The 22,069-nt window shown below is 43.5% G+C and overlaps 1 long non-coding RNA gene across 8 annotated transcripts; it reads left to right on the top strand.

Annotated features, from left to right (window-relative positions):
* Positions 1–393: 393 nt before the first annotated feature.
* On the top strand, positions 394–9,669 carry LOC127333536 (uncharacterized). Of its 8 annotated transcripts, none has more exons than XR_007871301.2 (9): positions 394–1,063; positions 1,186–1,544; positions 1,636–1,749; positions 2,351–2,552; positions 3,148–3,388; positions 3,727–3,807; positions 6,253–6,497; positions 6,587–7,824; positions 8,804–9,669. It is a non-coding gene; the product is annotated as an uncharacterized lncRNA (long non-coding RNA). The 8 variants fall into 8 exon arrangements; XR_007871300.2 differs by having other exon boundaries at positions 6,587–7,635; positions 8,804–9,667; XR_007871299.2 differs by lacking the exon at positions 8,804–9,669 and having other exon boundaries at positions 6,587–6,674; positions 6,904–7,289.
* The last annotated feature ends 12,400 nt before the right edge of the window (positions 9,670–22,069 follow it).

A 22,069-nucleotide genomic window follows, 5' to 3' on the forward strand; every position in this document is an offset into this window, starting at 1 on the left:
AATTTGTTCACCCAACATGCTATTTATCTTATGGGAGAGACACCACTAGTGAACTGTGGACCCCGGTCCATTCTTTTACATCGAATACAATCTACTACAATACTTGTTCTACTGTTCTCTGCAAACAATCATCGTCCACACTATACATCTAATCCTTTGTTACAGCAAGTCGGTGAGATTGACAACCTCACTGTTTCGTTGGGGCAAAGTACTTTGGTTGTGTTGTGCAGGTTCCACGTTGGCGCCGGAATCCCTGGTGTTGCGCCGCACTACATCTCGCCGCCATCAACCTTCAACGTGCTTCTTGACTCCTACTGGTTCGATAAACCTTGGTTTCTAACTGAGGGAAACTTACTGCTGTACGCATCACACCTTCCACTTGGGGTTCCCAACGGTCGCGTACTGTACGCGTGTCAGCCACCGCGACCTCGGCCGCTCCCTTGCGCGTGCGCGGCTGCCGGCGCCATCCCCGCCGCCAGTCCCTCTCTGGACGGCGCGGGCGACACCGGTCTCCGGGCGGCGTGACCGGTCTCCCTTTTTTCCCCATCGAGGCCACCTCGGCAGCAGCAGCTACAGCCGGCGGTCATCGCGGGGACGACGGACATGGTAGCAGGAGCAGCAGGTGGTCGCTGCTTCCAGGTCGCGCTTCATCTCCTCCGCCTTCCTCCGCTTGCCCCTTCTCCCCGCCAGCGAGCTCCCGGGAAGGAGGCCGCTCTCCTCCGTTTCTTTTTTCCCCCTCCCGTCTTGCATCCTCTCTCTCTCTTCTTTTCTATCCAAGAAGTCAACGACAACGCACCAACACAGGCGGAGGCTTTCAAAAGCCACGAGGAGCGGAGGAAGACACGATATTGGAGGTCAGCCACGGCAGATGCAGCAGACTTGATGGATGCAGCAGACTTGATGGCGAGGAGGGCTTCTGGGGTGCGAGGTGCGTGACCGTCACCTCCATCTTGCCCCTTGAAATTCAGCGCCGTGTCTGGTGGGTTTCTGCCTCCTCGGCCCATGGCTCTTGGTCAGCAGACGGGGGAGGCTCCACCACTACTGTAGACTACAACGAGGTGAGGTACAACTTATTGGTCCCTCTCCCTCTCCTAGAATCCATGTCTGAACTTTCTCGCTCTCTGATGTAGAAATTTTTGTGCGCGCCAACTGCTTGATGCTATGCTAAAACAGTTTATGTTGCAGGCTATCCATGGTGTGGTCACATCCATGCTTGGAGAGCGATGGATGGCGCAAAGAAGGGGATGCCTGGAAGTTCATGGCTTTGGCTCCGTCGACCTCCCTCGTGGAGGAACGGCCGGGATGGAAATCGAGCTGGTGAACCTTCAACTAGAAGGCTTTGTTTTGACCAGCAGCGAGCAAGGAGAGGATCGGCATCGGCCAGCTGGCATCAGGGAGGAGCTGCGGTAACAACCAGGCAGCAGGGAGGGGCAGCCAAAGCTATCGGGTGGCACGGACCAGTAGTATCGAAGCAGCTGCAAGCCAACTACAGCGTCTCAGTCTCCCAGCGCTTGCTGGCGTAGTACGGCTATGTGTCGGGTCAGGTATCGCTTCAGTTTTGCTTCCTCTCTCGCTTCATTTTCAGTTGGTGTAGGTAGAGTATCAGCGCTTGATGCATGCATATATCTGCTGTAGTTCAGGGTTGGAGCGTGACGAGGAGATGCAGCAGGTGCCGGAGACGGGAGGCAGCCTGCATTGTCATGCGGGAGGGGCGACAGTGATAACAATAAGCTTCTTGAGCATTGCGAGGTCAGTTAATTTTTGTGCTTCTTTTGTATCCTGAATTGACATGCTCATGGTTTGCTTGGCCGTAGCCGACATCAGCGTCAACCATCACAATTGCCCGTTAGCAGTCATCATAGAATAGCTATCGTATTTCTTGGTGGACTAGGTGCTAGCTTGCTCTGTATACTCATTTTCTGCCTTGTAGTAGTCTGCAAGAAGGAGCAGCAGTGATGGCGAGAAATCCAAGAGATGAACCCAAATATTCGTCCACTCTACCTTGCTTGCTCTTTGCATTGTGTTTAAAACATAGAAGTATTCAGACTTCGTCATGTATAAAATGTATGTCCAAGAGTATTTAATGGTACTTCCATACCAAAGTACAAACAAGTGCAAACTTTTTCAGTATGAGTAGAACAAGGTCTCATCTGGCAAGCTCTTGCAGCTAGGCCTGCTAGATTAATCTATACATTGAGCAGGGTTTGTGTGCTGCAAGTGCATGTGTCTTTGCTCTAAAGGTTTTTTCCTGTTAACTTTCAGTGTTTAGTGCAATACAACACGGACCTATCAATATGTCTACTCACTACTAATAAGCTAGAATTGTGGCTCTTCTTCTGTAAACTTTCAGGTGCTATAAACTTTAGCTGTTTTGGATCTTCTGAAAACGAAAAGATGTGGTTGTGGAGCTGACCCAGGTGGCAAAGAAGAACACCAACGACCTGATGGACGTGCAGCTGTATATGCACTTCTTATGCTCACATTTTCTTCTGAAAACGGAACGAGATGGATTTATGATATATCACATTATCATCAAGAGAAAGAACTTAATGGTCTGTATATGCACTTCTTATGTTCACATTCAGTTCACAGTCATCGTTTTCTTCATTATCTTTCCCATGTATTCATTTTCCAACATTGTTTTGGGATTTGGGAGGAAGTTTACCATCTGAAACTACTTTCAAGATATATGTTTTATTCTTATTATATTTCCTATTTATTCTGGATGCATATGGAGTTGATATCTTAAATTGAATTTCCATCATGGGAATCAGAAAATAGCTTTCAGACTTCATATAAAGAGACTAATTATGGCTATATACGTTGGTTCTTTTTCTATTATAGTACATAGTTGTATTGCTGCATAATAATATCAAATGCAGAAGTTATTCATTTCACGCCTCCACAAAGATTAGATTTGACTGGCCGGTAGATTTTACCTCAGTGAATCTGAGCCGTTCCTTTTTTTTCACCACATTGGTATAAAATGTTTCTCAGCAGGTGAAAACCCTAGCCGCCACAAGCCAATCCCTTGCTAGCTTTTGTTGTTATGCCTTACAGTTTTATTTTATGTCATTTATTCAACCAAAAATTATGGTGTTCTTACCTCTTACCTAAAGAAATGCTTTCATGCATGTGCTGCTGCAGGACACTCCCAAGGATATTCAGGGTTCCTTATATAGAATATTATTCGATCTTATGCTAAAAACATGGTCTTTCAAAGGCTGAGTACCATCTTGAATTATAAGAAGATAGCAAAGTTCGTGTGAATTGCTCTTTAATGCATCTACATGGTTCCTGTGAACATGTCGATGTCTGGAGCCCAGTCCAATGATTTATGAAATAGCAAAGAAAGTTGCTGGCAAGCTCAAGGGCCCAACATTATCTGGTACTTATGACATCTTTACTCTACTCTGTAGATGTTGCGTGAATTTTACGAGAGACAACTTATTCGGTGGAATCATATGTAAATTAAAAATCCATGCTAGCATACGGACAAATGCATTATACAAGCAAGCTTCTCTTTCTGGCCCAGTTGTGCTCTTCATTTCTTTCCCTGGAAAACACTAGTGCAGAGTGCAGCATTTTTCTTATTTTTTTCTCTCGAGAAAACACAAAAAAACGGCATTTCTCTTATGTCTGAAACACTCTTTAGTCTTTGTTGATCCAGTTTCATACTCTCAGAAATTCAATTGCCAGTTTTCTGTCTCATTTTTATATCTACAGGGTAGTTCAACGAAGAAACAATCCGGTGGTTTGCAATCAAAGACAACATATGAGCTCCCAGTTTCAAAGCTTTATATTCAGGTAGGGCTTATCAGAAAATCACGAGTTTCTCAGATTTTGGGCCACCATGTAAATCCGGAAGCAGTTTTTAAAACAAAATAAATGCTAGAGTATATGCTCATAGGTAGATGAGTAATACAGGAACAAAAAGCTTGGCTAGTGCATTTATATAGTGACATAAGTTGAATCATGAACACATGAAGTAAGATTCTGAACTTTTATTTATGCCAACTAGAAAATTCAATGCACAAGCTGTACAAATATAGATTCAGTACAGTTTTATGTAGGAATGGATGAATCACTTTGCAAGCTCGATCATTCCTCTGATAAATATATGCTATCCAGTATACCGGCTGCTAGCATAGTTTCTAAGTGCTAATTAAGGCGTTTGCTCCGGTACAACCCCCTCCCCCAAACTCAGTTTGGGCTTAAACGGGCTCAAACACAAGGACGGCTGAGATCACTCGATACCCCTTCGATATTAGTACAAAATTGATATATTTATCCCTATACAAAATCCGTACGGCCCAATTCAATTATACCATATACGAGTAAGATCCTGTTAAAAAAAAATCGAGTAAGACAGCGATGTGGCCTGGCACAGACTTTGGTGGATGATGGCAGTCGGCGGCGTGACAGCCACAGGGAATAACAAGCTGGCCGGCCGGCACGATAAAACATGACCGCGGCAGGACGTTGCAGATCGGTGTGCCGCCGGACTGTCCGGCTGAGCAAGGGCCTCCGTCTGGTGCCGGACACCTCCACGATGATGCGGTTGGAAGTGAGCTCCACGAGCGTGTGCCCGTAGCCCCGGCCGTGGCGTAGACCAACGCCTGCTCGTGATTGAAAAACCTGCTGCTCTTCGACAACGGCCTCTCCGGTGAGCTCGCGCGCCGCTCGGCGGGCTGCAGCTGCTCAAGTCCCTTCGCGCCGGCGGCTGCCGCGACCTCTCGGTCCCCATCCCCGACTCCTTCTCCAAGCTCTTGAGCCTTGTTGAGATCGGTCTCGCCGACACCAAGACGCTACCTGTATACACGGCCACGCTCTCGGGGCCCATGCAACCGGAGCTGGCCCGGTGCGCCACATGTTTTCTCCGCCGTCAGGGCCTGTTCAGCCTGCGGGTGCTGTTTGCGTGGCGGAACCATCTCGAAGGCGCCATGATCCATGTGCCGTTAATTTGGACCACTAGTGCTAACGGTGCTACTCCATTGATTGATCGCGGTTCCTGCCGGAGCTTGGCCGGAGCTTTCCATCCCGCCATCCCAACCAAGCTCACGTCAATGTAGAGCCTTTAGGCGTTCGACCTCTCGCGTCCACCATCCATCCACCAACGTGTATACCCATACGTGGTATATACCGGGGTCTTGAAATGGGCCTCAGTCAATTAATTAAATATACGGCTAAATATCCAAAAGCCCAAACTGAGTTTAAGGAGGGGGGGGGGGGGGGTTGTACTGGAGCAAGCCTCGCTAATTAAACTATTTAAACTGTGCATCTCTGAAACTACAATAGCACGTATTCCGAGAGCGAAAGTTAGAACTTTAAGTGGTCTTTATGTGATCATCTTGTCATGTGCTTGTCTAAATAAGAAAATAGCAGACAATGCTATTATTTGGTTGCCAAGTTATTGTGATAACCATACTACTGTTGTATGTGAAGCTGTGAACACAGAACCTTGGTTTCGGTGTATGTGCAGGATATTTTATTTATTTTTGCACTTGGGTAATATATTTCTAAGGAACTCAATCATATAAACTTTGCTTGCGGAATATTCTGATGCTGTAAATTGGATTTTGTATCATTGATGTTGTTTATTTAATACCTAGACACAGTACAATTTTAATTATGAAGTTTCAGCTTCAGTCTAAGAAGATGACCTTTTGTTTGTAAAATGTTAGCAACTCTAAAACATATAGAGTTGTTCATTGTGAATGGTAGGTAACAGCTACGTCCAACCGCTACGACTTCTCCTACTTGGCAAATGACGATTTTCATACAGTGCTCTTTAATCTGGAATTGTTTAGCTAAAAGTATTTTATGTTCCGTAGTTCTGCCATGCTTAAAAATGTATTAGCACAAAGCAGCTTGGCATTTGCATACTGGTTATGTCAGAATTTTATACTATTTGATTCAGCCTCCTCCCCATACATGTTTTCCAGATCTGCTACTCTGGTCCCCATCTGTCATAGTATTCTGCCAGTTATTTCTTAAAATTATTCTGAACTATAAGGGTTTATTTAGGCTTCCATATAATATATATAATTGTGAACCAAGTTTGGGTACTCCTTGCCTTCTATCTGGTTATTCCGAGATAATAAGAAGCGTTTCCTGTGAAACTACTTTTCTGCCCGTTCCATCTCATTGCATTTTAATTATCAGACATAAAATAGATTGGGGTATATAATTACTACATGTGGAACTCCTATAAATGCAGTGGCAGCATAAAATTATAGCTTCTGCTTGCAGCAATTTTGATTTATGACAGTTCGGCCTGCATCAGCGCTGCGAGCCGGCAGCGCTGCAGGTGGCGCTCCCCACCTCCGGCACCGTAACGCATTTGTAGGGGCGTGACATCTCGTGGTGCCCATCTCCTGGTCGAGATGTACCTACTGTACTCCACGCTAGAGATGACTGATCTGAGGGCTGAGCTTCAGTACGTCAACGCCTCGGTGCTCCATCTGCTCGCCTTTTCACATCCTCCAAGCCAGCTGGTAGCCCCCAATCCTAACTCTCCTTGCGTTTTACCTCTTTTTGATCTGTGTTGTGAATTGTACTGCTCTTGGATTGTATCCATGTTCAGGAGCTGGGAGGCTTTCAGCATTGGATGGACTTTTCAACCAGTGAACTGTATTGTTACATGTGAACTAACAAACATTCAGTTAATTGAGGTTAGATTTGTATAGCTTCTATTGATGATTATCCAACTATGTTGCATGGTGTGATGTGTGCAATCTGGCAATGAGGTGAAAAACATGTCTTCACTGAAATCCATTAGGAACTTTAGTGAGTCAAAACAATTTTTCCTATATACTAAAATAGTGAGCTCTAAAATATCCTGTTTAATATTATCTGGTAGTGCCATCACTCGAAATCACTTGAGCATCCGTTTCTTCTCAGGTGCAGTGGAAACTGTGCGCTGCTGTGTGGTTTGGATGGCTGACGCCTGAACCAGTGGTTGGCTGGTTGAGGTTGGTTCCAGACACATTTTCTCCATCCCCTTTCCCGATCCAGGGTTGCGTTGTTCTTGATCCCAAGTTGTGCTTTTTAGTCTGTTTCTAATGTGAGCTTGTGACTGTTCTTTGTACAGGTTCACGTGGAACCACTGTGTTTGTGTTTGCTCTTTTACTCTGAATCATGCATGCTTTGGTTTCGATGTTTGTATAGTTACTGATCTCTATATTTTTGGCTTTGTAGTTCAGTGTACTGATTTTCTCTTCCATTTTGTCGGTTCTTTGTAACTGTAAATTATTTGGCCATTTCTCAATGCAAAAATATATTATTTTGCCCGTGCCTTAAAGCTGGATCTAATCTTAGTAAAATAATTACCAAAATTAATGTTATAATAGCAGTTCTAGCAGTGTATATTACTGAATGAATATTTAAAATTTTGAGAATATTGTTTCCTTTAAAATAATAAATAGATAGTATATATGAATGTCGTGTTGGATCAGAAATCATGTTTCAAATGGACTTCAGCTAATGTGAACTGGGATCAGTATTCGCTTTGGACAGGATTTTTTGATATCGCAGCCAAGTATGATATATGCTTGTGTTCCAACAAATTTTCTGAAAAAGGAACTTTCAGTGAGTATTTGCCAGATATTGTCAGTACTTGATTCACACCACGAGGTAATAAAGTTTGTCCACTGTTTTTTTCCTCCTTTTGTTTGGCAGGATTATTTTAGGTTCCTTTTCTTCGACCTGCTTTGGTGTTATAGCAGTACAACACAAAAAAATGCGTAATTATGATTGTTCTTCTGCATGTTAAACGGGCATGCTTCTCTTTCACTGAGAAGAGGGACATTCAAAATCTAAAAGGTGTTTCACTGCTATCAAAGATGTTGCAATTGCGTAGTTAGTCTTTGATGTTGATTTGAATTTCTCTGCTGGTACTAAAAAATGCTAATATCAGTTGTGTATTTTCTGCATTTTGATGACTCACATAGTAATGTGTTCTCTCCATGTATATATTCCATTAGTTTGATTTTACTTGTGATGCCCAACCCATTGTTACATTTACTTATGGAGGTCCATTGGAAATTTGGCATTTTTGCTCAGAGGAGTACTCCATTAGCATTATCATTGTGAAAATGAGGACATAAATAATAGGAATAGAAATATAGAGTATCCTGTGCTGGTAGGGTCATTGTCTTCATCCTTGAACGTCTTTTGATGTTGTTTCTGTGGCTGCAACCAAGTTCACATTGACACACAAACGGATGGGCATCAATTTTTTGTTTTGTAAAAGCACTAGAGGCTGATGCTGAAGACCTCTGTCTTATCTTCTTGAAATAGCAGGCCCACGTTTGAAGACCTCTTAAATGATCAACATGTTTAGGCATCAAATTTTTGACAATAACTAACTATATACTTTGATGTTTGCTCTTTGAAGAGAAATCCATGATATATCTATTGTGACATTCATGAAGAAATCCCTGCTAAATCCACGAGAAATATATTGTGACATTCATGAAGAAATCCCTGCTATTCCATTATTCGTGTCATTGACGGCTTAGTTTTTTTTCCTGATGCCTATGCTACCTCTATATCTAAGCATTGCGTCTTCTAATCCTACTTTAGATATCGGTACTCTTTTTCTATCGATATGAATTTGATACTATAAAAATATACCAGGACCATATATGCGAGGAAATAACAAAACAATTCTGTGTTCATGAGTTATCCACATTTTGGAATTTTGACTGCATTGTTCCGGGATGGCCTTATCATCTCCTTACGAACATATTTAATCAGCACTCCATTGGTTCTCATGTTCCTAATGTTGCTTTCATAACAGGAATTGATGCATACGAACTGAATATTCTGCAAGCAAACTACGAAGAAAATTGGCAAATATGCTTGTTAGTCTTGTTTCAGTCGGGAAGTGTGCAAATATCTATAGTTGACTTCCAAAGAAGCTGCAAACAGGAATGATTTGTGCATGGATCAGTAGAATCAACCTAACATTTAACAGTGCATTGGGCAAAACCTTAGGCTTGCATGTTTATGGACCTCATGTATAAGAAACAATTGATATACCATCCCATTTATGTGCTTAGTAGGTTTGTTAATTCTGAAGCTTTTGTAATTCTCAAAAGAAAAATCCCCGTTATACAAAATTTATATTGGTAAGAGCTCCACGGGATCGTGAGCCAAGGCGAACATCTAAATCTAGTACGCTCTAAAGCTGCCTATCAGCAAGCCAAGTTGGAAATACTCAGCCGCATCGTTGCTTGGTTAATCTATGTATGCTATGTGAGCCAAAAAAAATATAAACGGAAGGGACTGTGTGAGGGCTTACTAGCGAGGACTGCTGGCGACGACGATCGCTTCTGCGGGAATCTGGAGGCGGATCCATACTTGAGACGAAGAGGATGCCGAACGCGGCCTAACACGGACCATTGATTGGTATGCGCGAAGGTTCACGCGGGAATTGAAGCCTGCGGATGGTCAAGAGAGAGGTAGGTTCGGAAGGGGTTATCTTTGGCTGCTAGGTCCTGCAGGGGCGGAGCCAGCTTTCAATCTTGAGGGGGGCAAAATAGTGTTGTAAACTTCATGAGGGGGGCAGAGTAAGCTAAATCAGCAAGAAATTACAGTTCTAGTGAGTAGTATTCTTCATAAAATCCAAACCATGGGGGTGGCTGAGCCCCCCCTCGTCCCCCCTTGTCTCCGTCCCTGAGGTCCTGGCTATGGCCTAGCTGGGCCAGAAAGTTCAGTTTATTTTTCTCTCCTCATACATGTCGATGTACCTAACACATGTCAGGCTGATGTTTCTCCTCTGGCAGGTGATTGGTATGCTATACCGTGTATTCTCCATTTATTTCTGTTTCTTGTGATTTTTATTGGTTCACAAGTGTGATGTTGTTCTTTTGATTCTGGATTTTTTTGTAGTGGATTTGAAAAAATATTACAATCTTAAACGGATCCAAAGAATTCTCTCACAAAGTGAGATGTGATATGAATTTAATTTTGGCGCCAACTCTTCATGGCTCGTGAGCTTGGGTAGAGGTCTTGTGAGACGTGGATGGCTTGAGATTGCGACCCGAGCAGACTACAACACTATCACAAAGCAGAGTTGGCAGAAGTTGTTGGCGGTCTTAAGACACTAAAATTAGTTGTTGATGTTTATCCAGGTTCGGTGGTTGCTGGGCAAAAAATGAAAAAGATGGAGTGGGCAGAATAGAAAGCTGACAAAAGGAAATGCTTGGGTTGGTTGCCGGCTAGGTCTGGCCAATCACTAGTGGAAAACAGGCCTAATGTCGCGGGTCGTATGACCCTTTTGTCGCGGGCGGCCAGCCGCGACAAGGGAGGCGCGACAAAAGGTCCACCACGTGGCAGCCGCGGGGCGCGCAGGGCACAGGCCCTTTTGTCGCGGGCGGTATTACCACCCGCGACAAAAGTCCCTCTACGTGGCGCGCGCACAACGCTGCTGCTTTAGGGTTTGAGGGGTGCAGCACACCCCCCCCCCCCGCCACCGATCGCCTGTTATTTCATTTTTTTTCATTCGAAAATAAAAGTTGCATATATTTGTACGCTACTAGAAGTTGTACACGTTCATTCATTATATATATATATATAGATCGATCAAACAAATATTGGAAGCAAAAGTCGATTCCCCTTACATATTCTTCCCTTACATATATATATATATACATGGAGCTCACGATCGACAGACAAGCGGTACTAACGACCGTCTATTTGGAGGTAGAGCATCTACTTGGACTAAACAAGCCTTTGTTGTTTAATACTTCTCTAACCAAAAGTCCCACCAGTTCCTCGGCGATTCCTAGTAGGTGTTCCTTTGGTTGGAGTATGTCCCGCATGTAGTCGACCTATATACGAAAATGAGATGAGTATGACTATATCAATCTTGATAACGAAATATTGATGATAATAAATGAAGTTGCGAATGTTATTGCTTACATTAAATTTATTTTTGTTCTGTTTCTCAGTGGTTAACATGCGAATAGACTCGCAAACGTAGTATCCACATAGATTCGTCCCTTGTGGCTGATGGGGGCACGGTACAGGAGTAAATGTTAGCTTCTCTGCCCAGGTAATCTCCTTATGATGATTCTTCAAAGCTCTCCAAGCCCTACCAGGCAAAAGAATGATTGAATGAGTGGATAATTAATTGATATCTCACGAAAGATAAAGCGCGGCAATGAAGGAAATTACACTTGGAGCAACTTCTGCAAGTCGTGGAACCCATCCACGCCTCTACTCAGTGGGTCTCTTACTTCAACTATTCCCTTATCAGGTTGAATGTCTAGTAGAATCCAGTGGAAGCTGCACATGTTATGCATATACGTCAGGAATTACAATTAACATCGAGTAAAAAAAATTGAATGTGCATAAAAGATCATTAAGACTCTCACTCGTAGTTGTAAGGAAACAATATTGAATCACAGAAATATTGCTCCCCCAAAAACCTTAGTAGGTTTCTCCCCGTTTCTTCGCGTTTATGCTTTACCGTTTCAACATGTATTTTATCTGGGTCAATAAACCTAACATTGATAATATTATTACTTTTGCATTCACTGATCTTCAGTCTGCATAAGAGAACACATAACATATAATGAGTATATGCAATGAAAACGAACATGAACTGAATGAAAATGAACTTATATGTAGTTAACAACTTACAAGCAATAGCAACTCATGAGAGATTTGTCGAGGGCATCTAGATTGAATAACTGCCAGAGTTCATTCATCTCAATATGGATCTCCTCCTTTCGGTAGTAATATTCAAATGGTATACTCACCACGATGTACCTTATGTTCTCCTTGCATGCATCAAGGTACCACTGATGCAAATTCCGCATATGTGTTGGCAATTTATGCAGCTGCTCTTTGCTGACCAAGTCGGCCCCGTAGTCAAATTTAGGAGCTATATCAGCAATGGGTAGTGCAGCATCTGCTGCAAGCAGCAATTCCTCCACGGAAACTTTACAGGTAGCCGCTAGGCTTGCAGCTTCTTCCATATCGAAACCACCATGTTCCTGGTACACCTTGGGAACATTAAACACTTTGAGTGCTGGGATCGATTGTTTGGGCTGATCTCCGAGGAGGGGAACTTCCTTTCTCTTTTTGCCTTTTGTCGTTTGCTTGGCCTTGAGGGGTGCACTTGTTGAACTTGACTTTTTCTCGGCTGCACTTCTAGCTGATGATTTGCTCGTGCCAGCAATGGCCTTCTCCTTAGCCTTTTCATCCTTCTTCTTGTCAATTACCTTCGCAAGAGTACGTGTATAGTCATCCTTCTTCTCGTGTAAGTCATACTGCGATGGTGTGTTCAGAAAACTAGTAGCATATTCTATTTGCTTCTCTGTGTATGGCTCTGGCGCTGGAGGTTTTGGCTTATGAAAAAAATCATAATTGTATTTCTTAACAATGGCATCATTTTCCTCCTCAATACGATCGTAAGGACGGGGGGAGGAACCTTTGGTACTTTTGGGAGGGGCGACATCTTGCGGACAAGACTCTTGAAACGCTTCCGGCTGGGTGCATTCCGAGTCTTAGTGGGCGGAGGCGGCGGCGCTGGAGATGGAGATGGACTACAGATGTCGTGGTCGACGTCGTACCCATGGGGTGATGGTGGCGACATGTGATCAGTAGGAGGAGGTGATGGTGGCCTGCGATCACCTGGAGGAGGTGATGGTGACCTGCTGGGACGACTGGTACTAGGGGCTACCCAGCCTGGCAGCCTGATGTTCTTCTTTTCCCAGAGAATGATTTCTCCCAGCACCTCTCTGAGTGTAACCCCCCCATCACCTCCAGGGAACTGGAGCTCCAATGTCTCCCACGACGGTACAACTGAATCCACCCCGACACGAGCATAGCCAGCTGGAATCTCATTGCCATGCCATGTTGCCGGCTCACCTTCAGGTCCAAATGCAGGTAAGACATAGCCGACCGCCACCTTAACAGACATGTTCCTGAACACCTCATGGAGATCACAAGGTGTTTGCTCCTTGATTCCATCCACGGGGTCGCCAGGACCGGCATCTATCATCCGTTTAGGAGGGGCCTCCGAGTCAGCCACGCTGCTGTCTCGTCGCTGAGATATGCCAGCGGTATTATCTGGCTGGCGCTGTCCTTTTAGTTCATTTATCTCCCGCTGCTGCTGCTGAATCTCCCGCTGCTGCTGGTCAAGTCGGCGTTGGAACTCGGCCATCCGGTCATTCTGCACCTCCAGCTCGCGTTGTTTAGCTCTCGCTCGGCTTCTATAAGTCTCCGCGTCGGCCGGAAACCCAAGCGACCACGGAACACTAGGGCCGAAGCCTCTTGTTCGTCCTCCCTTCTCAGGATTACCGAGGACAAGCGTCAGCAAGTCTTTCTCTCTATCGGGAGCAAACTTTAGTTTTTCCGCCTTTATATCTGTCGTCACGGCAATCCATTTTTCCCTGGGTACCCTAACCCTGTTGTCACTTTCAACAATGTTCCCTGTCTTCATGTCATACTCACAACCATGCGCGAGGAACCAATTTCGAGCCCTAATGTCCCATCCTTCTCGCGTGGGTTCTAGAGTGATCCCATTCAGCTCCATCTCAGCCTCTTGTGCATCCCACTTAGGCATGGCTACTTCGTAGCCCCCTCACCCCGTATGATGGTGATATTTCTTTTCGCTTGCATTCTCCTTGTTTTTCTTGGACAGGGTCACAGCCTCCTCTGATTCTTTGTACTTCACAAATTCTTCCCAATTATGCTCCTGCTTCGCTAGATAGTTCTCGAATAATGGAGGCTTCTTCTCGGTCTTATAAGCTTTCCATAACCGGTTCTTATACGCCCGGAAAAGTTCCCCCATCTTCTTAAGAGCCCATTTCTTCACTAGCGCCCTCTGCTTAGCATTCTCAAACTCCGATCCCAAATCTGGCAAAGTGAAATGTGCCATGAGGTCGCCAAAAAGTGTGTCTTTGTACCTATCGGCAACCTGACTTTCGAACACATTCTTGGTCTTGTTCCATTCTCTAATAGTGATCGGGAGACGATCTCTAACCACAACTCCGCACTGATTTTTAAATGTCACTCCGACACTCGCGGGTGCCACCGGTTGGCCTTCCGGTGATATAGCTTCAATTGCGAAGTGGTCTTTTTTGCCCAACTTCTTTGCCGGGCCTCGTTTCTCAAACTTATCTTCGGAGGCCTAAGAGAATAAAAATTAATTAATTTATATACATATGTACATATAGAATTCCATTGCCTCTATACTAATCGTATACCTCGTCATGACCAGAGCCGTCGGCTTCTCCATGACCGGAGCCGTCGGCTTCTCCATCACCGGAGCCGTCGGCTTCTCCATGACCGGAGCCGCCGGCTTCTCCATCACCGGAGTCGCGGTCTTCTCGGTCGGCTTCTGTACCATCGCGGATTATGTTCGCGAAAATGTCTTCCTGTTCCAAGTCCCGTTCGAATGGATCCATTGTTTCTGTAAAAGAATTAAATCGATAAGTACATGTTCTAACCCTAACCCTAATCAAACACTAACCAAACCCTAACCCTAACCACAGATGGGGTAGGCTCAAGGAGGGGAGAGGGTGTCAGCGACGCGTGTTTGCGAGAGGGAGAGGGTCTCGGCGGCGCGTGTTTGCGAGGGAGAGGGGTGTCGGCGCGTGTTTGCGAGAGAGAGAGTGCGCGTGTTTGCGAGAGGGAGAGGGGTGTCGGTGCGTGTTTGCGAGAGGGAGAGGGCGCGTGTTTGCGAGAGGGAGAGTGCGCGTGTTTGCGAGAGGGAGAGGGGTGTCGGCGCGTGTTTGCGAGAGGGAGAGGGCGCGTGTTTGCGAGAGGGAGAGTGCGCGTGTTTTTGCGAGGGGTGAGGGAGTCAACGTCGGTTGTTTGCGAGAGGGGTCTCGGCGGGTGTTTGCGAGAGGGGTGTCGGCGGTTACAACAAAATTTAAACTACAAATTTTTTACAAAAAAATTAAACTAACTAATTACAACAAAATACTTACAACAAAATTTGAAGTAACTAATTATCTAACTACAAAATTTGTACAACAAAATTTAAACTACAAATTTTTTACAAAAAAATTAAACTAACTAATTACAACAAAATACTTACAACAAAATTTGAACTAACTAATTATCTAACTACAAAATTTGTACAACAAAATTTAAACTAACATACTAAAATGTCTATATACTAAAATACTTACAAAAAAATTGAACTAACTAATTAACTAACTAACTAACTCAAAAAAAATTTAAAAAAAAGAGGGCCGGCGGACAGCGGTTGCTACCTGCCGGCGGAGGGGGCGCGGCGGGGGCGGCACGGCACAGGGCGGCGGCGGGGGGCCGCACTGCGACACCTAGCGGCGGCGCACGCGCGGCAGATCGAGGTGGCGCGCGCGGCAGAGGACGGCGACGGCAACACGGACGGGCGCGGCGGCACCGAGCGCACGCGGCAGATCGACGGCGGCGACGGCGGCGGCACGGAAAAATCCGGCAGCCTGGCGGCGCGATTTCGCTAAGTGTTGGCCTCCGGGTGTCGCGGGTGGGGGCTCCGCCGCGGCGCTAGGTATTTATACCTGGACCCTTTTGTCGCGGGTCGTGCCACGGCCCGCGATAAAAGACCCCCCTTTTATCGCGGGTGGTGGCACCACCCGGGATAAAAGGGGGGGTCTTTTATTGCGGGCCGTGGCACGACCCGCGACAAAAGGGGGTGGGAGGGGGTGGCGGCTGATCCGCGCCAAGTGCATCCAACGGCTCCGACCATTTGAATCCAACGGCCTGGAGCCGTTGGACGCGGATCAGCCCCTGGAGCTGTTTTTTTCTGTTTTAAAAATAAACCCTGCTTTATCTATTTTAACTTAATAAAACTGTTATTTCAATAACTTTTAAATGGTAACTCAAATAGAAAAGTTTTATATATGAAAATTGATCAGAAAAATCCAATGAACATGAATATGACATCCATATAACTATTTGCATCTCGCATCATATCAAACGTTTCACCGCCGTGCCACACGTGTCGCTTACCCGTCGACGCCGTCGTGCGACGTGTAGCCACCGCTTCCACGTGCCTCGCCCCGCCGACGCCGTCGTGCGACGTGTAGCCACCGCTTCCACGTGCCTCGCCCCGTCGATGCCGTCGTGCGACGTGTAGCTGATGACCCACAAGTATAGGGGATCGCGATAGTCTTCGAGGGTAGTATAACCCAATTTATTGATTCGACACAAGGGGAGGTAAAGAATACTTATAAGCCTTAACAACTGAGTTGTCAATTCAGCTGCACCTGGAAAAGCACTAGTAACAGGGGTGATGTGAAAGTAGCAGTAATATGAGAGCAGTAGTAATAAGAATAACACAGCAGTAATAGCAATATGGGAGCAATGGCACCGGAAAATAGTTGATACTACTTCCAATGACATAGAGAACAAGTATATTATGATGAGAGATGGACCGGGGTTCCCAGCGATCTACACTAGTGGTAACTCTCCAATAAGTGACAAGTGTTGGGTGAACAAATTACAGTTGGGCAATTGATAGGAATCAAAGCATTAAGAAAGAACATCAGGCTTATTAATTATGTAGGCATGTTTTCCGTATATAGTCGTACGTGCTCGCAATGAGAAACTTGCACAACATCTTTTGTCCTACCAGCCGGTGGCAGCCGGGCCTCAAGGGAAACTACTGGATATTAAGGTACTCCTTTTAATAGAGTACCGGAGCAAAGCATTAACACACCGTGAAAACATGTGATCCTCACATCACTACCATCCCCTCCGGTTGTCCCGATTTCTATCACTTCGGGGCCATTGGTTCCGGACAGTGACATGTGCATACAACTTGTAGATACAATCTAAGCAACAATATAGAGCTTAAATCTAAGATCATGGCACTCGGGCCCTAGTGACAAGCATTAAGCATAACAAGATTGCAGCAACAATAACTTCACAAACTTTATAGATAGACTAATCATAATGTATCATCCATCGGATCCCAACAAACACAACACCGATTACATCAGATGAATCTCAATCATGTAAGGCAGCTCATGAGACCATTGTATTGAAGTACATGGAGGAGAGTATACCGACATAGCTACTGCTAGAACCCGTAGTCCATGGGGGAACTACTCACGGAGCATGATGGAGGTGGTGGCGTCGATGGAGATGGCTTCCGGGGGCACTTCCCCGTTCCGGCAGGGTGCCGGAACAGAGTTCTGTCCCCCGAATTGGAGTTTCGCGATGGCGGCGGCGCCCCTGGAGTCTTTCTGGAGTTTCGTCAATTGGTACGGTGTTTTTAGGTCGAAAGGGATTTTATAGGCGAAGAGGCGGCGCAGGGGGGCACCTGGGGGCTCCACACCATAGGGTGGCGCGGGCCTAGGCCAGGCCGCGCCGCCCTATGGTCTGGTGGCCCTCTGGCCCCTCTCCGACTCTTCTTCGGTGTTCTGGAGCCTTCCGGGAAAAATAGGAGGTTTGGCGTTGATTTCGTCCAATTCCGAGAATATTGCCCGAACAGCCTTTCTGGAACCAAAAACAGCAGAAAACAGGAACTAGCACTGTGGCATCTTGTTAATAGGTTAGTTCCGGAAAACGCATGAAATCATCATAAAGTGCAAGCAAAACATGTAAGTATTGTCATAAAACAAGCATGGAACAACAGGAATTATGGATACGTCGGGGACGTATCAGCATCCCCAAGCTTAGTTCCTGCTCGTCCCGAGCAGGTAAACGATAAAAAGAATAATTTCTGTAGTGACATGCTACTTACATAACCTTGATCATACTATTACAAAGCATATGAAATGAATGAAGTGACTCAAGGCAATGATCTATAGTTGCTAACAAGTAGATAACATATAGCAAAACTTTTCATGGAGAGTACTTTCAAGACAAGCATCAAAAGATTGCACAAGAGTTAACTCATAAAGCAATAGATTCAAAGTAAAGGCATCGAAGCAACACAAAGGAAGATATAAGTTTCAGCGGTTGCTTTCAACTTTCAACATGCACATCTCATGGATAATTGTCAACACAAAGTAATATGATGAATGCAAATATGCAAGTATGTAAGAATCAATGCACAGTTGACACAAGTGTTTGCTTCTAAGATGGAAGGAAGTAGGTATACTGACTCAACATAAAGTAAAAGAATGGTCCTTCAAAGAGGAAAGCATCGATTGCTATATTTGTGCTAGAGCTTTGGTTTTGAAAACATATAGAGAGCATAAAAAGTAAAATTTTGAGAGGTGTTTGTTGTTGTCAACGAATGGTAATGGGTACACTAACTACCTCGCCAACCGGACTTTTAAGAGCGGCTCCCATTTTATTTTATTTTTGGGTGGCACTCCTTCCAACCTTTCTTTCTCAAACCATGGCTAACCGAATCCTCGGGTGCCTGCCAACAATCTCATACCATGAAGGTGTGCCTTTTTATTTTAGTTTTATTATGATGACACTCCTCCCATCCTTTGCTTACACAAGCCATGGCTAACCGAATCCTTCGGGTGCCGTCCAACAATCACATACCATGGAGGAGTGTCTATTTTGGTTAATTAATTTGGGACTGGGAATCCCATTGCCAGCTCTTTTTGCAAAATTATTGGATAAGCGGATGTGCCACTAGTCCATATGAGAGTCCGTCAAAAGTAAATGACAAGGTTGAAAGCTAAACACCACATACTTCCTCATGAGCTATAAAACATTAACACAAATCAGAGGTAATAAATTTTGAATTGTTTAAAGGTAGCACTCAAGCAATTTACTTTGGAATGGCAGGAAATACCACATAGTAGGTAGGTATGGTGGACACAATTGGCATAGTGGTTGGCTCAAGGATTTTGGATGCATGAGAAGTATTCCCTCTCAATACAAGGTTTAGGCTAGCAAGGTTGTTTGAAGCAAACACAAGTATGAACCGGTACAGCAAAACTTACATAAGAACATATTGCAAGCATTATAATACTCTACACTGTCTTCCTTGTTGCTCAAACACTTTTACCAGAAAATATCTAGACCTTAAGAGAGATCAATTATGCAAACCAATTTTAACAAGCTTTACGGTAGTTCTCCACTAATAGGTTTAAACTACATGCAAAAACTTATGATCTACTTGAGAGCTCAAAACAATTGCCAAGTATCAAATTATCCACAACATATGAGGCATTTTCTTTTTCCAACCAAACAATAAGTATTGTAGCTTCCAACTTTTATCATTGAACATTAAAAGTAAAACGAAGAACAAGTGTTCATATGAAAAAGCGGAGCGTGTATCTCTCCCAATCAAGGATTGCTAGGATCCGAATTTATTCAAACAAAAACAAAAATAAAAGCACACAGACGCTCCAAGTAAAGCACATATGATGTGACTGAATAAAAATATAGTTTCAGGGGAGGAAACCTGATAAGTTGATGAAGAAGGGGATGCCTTGGGCATCCCCAAGCTTAGACGCTTGAGTCTTCTCGAAATATGCAGGGATGAACCACGAGGGCATCCCCAAGCTTAGACTTTTCACACTTCTTGATCATATATCATCCTCCTCTCTTGACCCTTGAAAACTTCCTTCACACCAAACTTCTCATAAACTTCATTAGAGGGGTTAGTACTCAAAAAAATTTGAATCCACCTTGGTCCTGTAGTGGCACATTGCAAGAACTCAATACAACATTAGCTACAGCTCTCTACGTCTAGAAAACCTCGCTTAAAGTCCACAAGAGACAATGCAAAAAACAGAGACAGAATCTGCCAAAACAGAACAGCCAGTAAAGACGAATTTTAATAAAATACTTCCGTTGCTCAAATCAGAAAACTCAAAACTAATGAAAGTTGCGTACATATCTGAGGAACACGTACGTAAATTGGCATATTTTTCTGATTTTTATACAGGGAAAACAGCCCAGATTCGTGACAGATAGAAATCTGTTTCTGCGCAGAAATCCAAATCTAGTATCAACCTTCGATTAGAGGCTTCACTTGGCACAACAAAACACAAAACTAAGATAAGGAGAGGTTGCTACAGTAGTAAACAACTTCCAAGACACAAATATAAAATAAAGTACTGTAGCAAAATAACACATGGGTTATCTCCCAAGAAGTTGCTTTCTTTATAGCCATTAAGATGGGCTCAGCAGTTTTAATGATGCACTCGCAAGAAATAGTATTTGAAGCAAAAGAGAGCATCAAGAGGTAAATCCAAAACACATTTAAGCCTAACATGCTTCCTATGCATAGGAATCTTGTAAATAAACAAGTTCATGAAAAGCAAAGTAACAAGCATAGGAAGATAGAACAAGTGTAACTTCAAGATTTTAAGCACATAGAGAGGTGTTTTAGTACCATGCAAATTTCTACAACCATATTTTCCTCTCTCATAATAATTTTCAGTAGCTTCATGAACAAACTCAACAATATAACTATCACATGCATCATACTTTCCATGATTTCCAAACACATAATTTTTATCAAGTTCAAGAATAGTGGAATTAAAACTTTCAAACTTACTTTTATTAATAATATAACAAGGTAGTTGATCAATCTCAAGAGATATGGGACTCATAGAATAAGTCAAGAACTCTCCAATCCCATTTTCATTAGTAGCACAATTAATATTATCAAGTAACATAGGACCATCATCTAAAGCTTTATCATAAACATTTGCCAAGCAAAATTCTTTAGTACCATGCATTTCGACATCAGGCACAAACAAAGCATTATCATAAGATTTATCAAAGTAGCATGGATTATCATATATAACAGTAGCATAATTATTCTCACAAGTTTTACTTATAGGTACTATTTCAAGAGAATCCACAGGAACATAACATTCAACCTCTTTCGGTAAGCATGGAGGACAATCAAATAATGTAAGAGATAAAGAGTTACTCTCATTAGAAGGTTGGCATGGGTAGCTAATCCATTCTTCCTCCTTTTGTTCGTCGCTCTCCTCTTCTTTTTCATCCAATGAGCTTTCAGGTTCATCAATTTCCTCCTCTTTTTCATCCAATGAGCTTTCAGGTTCATCAATTTCTTCTTCCACCGGTTCCTGCAAATTGTGAGTGCATTCTTGTGCATTAATGTGTCTCTCTTTATAATCAATGATATAAGGATTATTACCGAAGCATTCTATGCAACAATTAAGGATAGAAGAGACATAATCTTTAAGGTCCTTACAAACAACACAAGTTTCATAATTCTCAACCATGAAGGATTCGATCTCAGAGGCTCCCATAAACACGACAAATTGTTCTACCTCTTCGAACCCATAATGAATATAGCAATTTTGATTATAGTTTTTAATTAAAAATTCCTCACTAAAGCCACATTGAAATTTAAGATGTTTAGTATCCTGTTGAGAGCAACAGTTTATATCATGGCGTTTAAGCAAGATTTTAGCAATTGTATTCACTTTTTCTATCATAGCACTCATTACTTCACCAGCTCTTGATTTCCTATAATTATTATAACATTCTATAAGCTCCAAGTAGGTTGTTGGTTCTCCCATAACAGCAGTTTTTAATTTTTTGGTTTTTCAAATTTTTATGGATTTTTGGGTATATGAGGAAAGTAAAACAAGACAAAAAGAAACTAAGCAAAAGTAAACTAGGCAGAAATAAACTAAGCACAAATAAACTAGACAAAAGTAAACTAAGCAAAGCAAAATAAAATAAAACAGAGAGAGAGGTAGAGTGTACTCCCCAGGTGAACTTATGAGTAGAGCTATGCCTCCCCGGCAACGGCGCCAGAAAATAGTCTTGATGACCCACAAGTATAGGGGATCGCGATAGTCTTCGAGGGTAGTATAACCCAATTTATTGATTCGACACAAGGGGAGGTAAAGAATACTTATAAGCCTTAACAACTGAGTTGTCAATTCAGCTGCACCTGGAAAAGCACTAGTAACAGGGGTGATGTGAAAGTAGCAGTAATATGAGAGCAAAGAGTAACAAAGAATACAGAAGCAGAATAGCAATATGGGAGCAATGGCACCGGAAAATAGTTGATACTACTTCCAATGACATAGAGAACAAGTATATTATGATGAGAGATGGACCGGGGTTCCCAGCGATCTACACTAGTGGTAACTCTCCAATAAGTGACAAGTGTTGGGTGAACAAATTACAGTTG

The sequence above is a fragment of the Lolium perenne genome, chromosome 2, assembly GCF_019359855.2.
Source record: "Lolium perenne isolate Kyuss_39 chromosome 2, Kyuss_2.0, whole genome shotgun sequence".
Classification (NCBI taxonomy): Eukaryota; Viridiplantae; Streptophyta; class Magnoliopsida; order Poales; family Poaceae; genus Lolium; species Lolium perenne.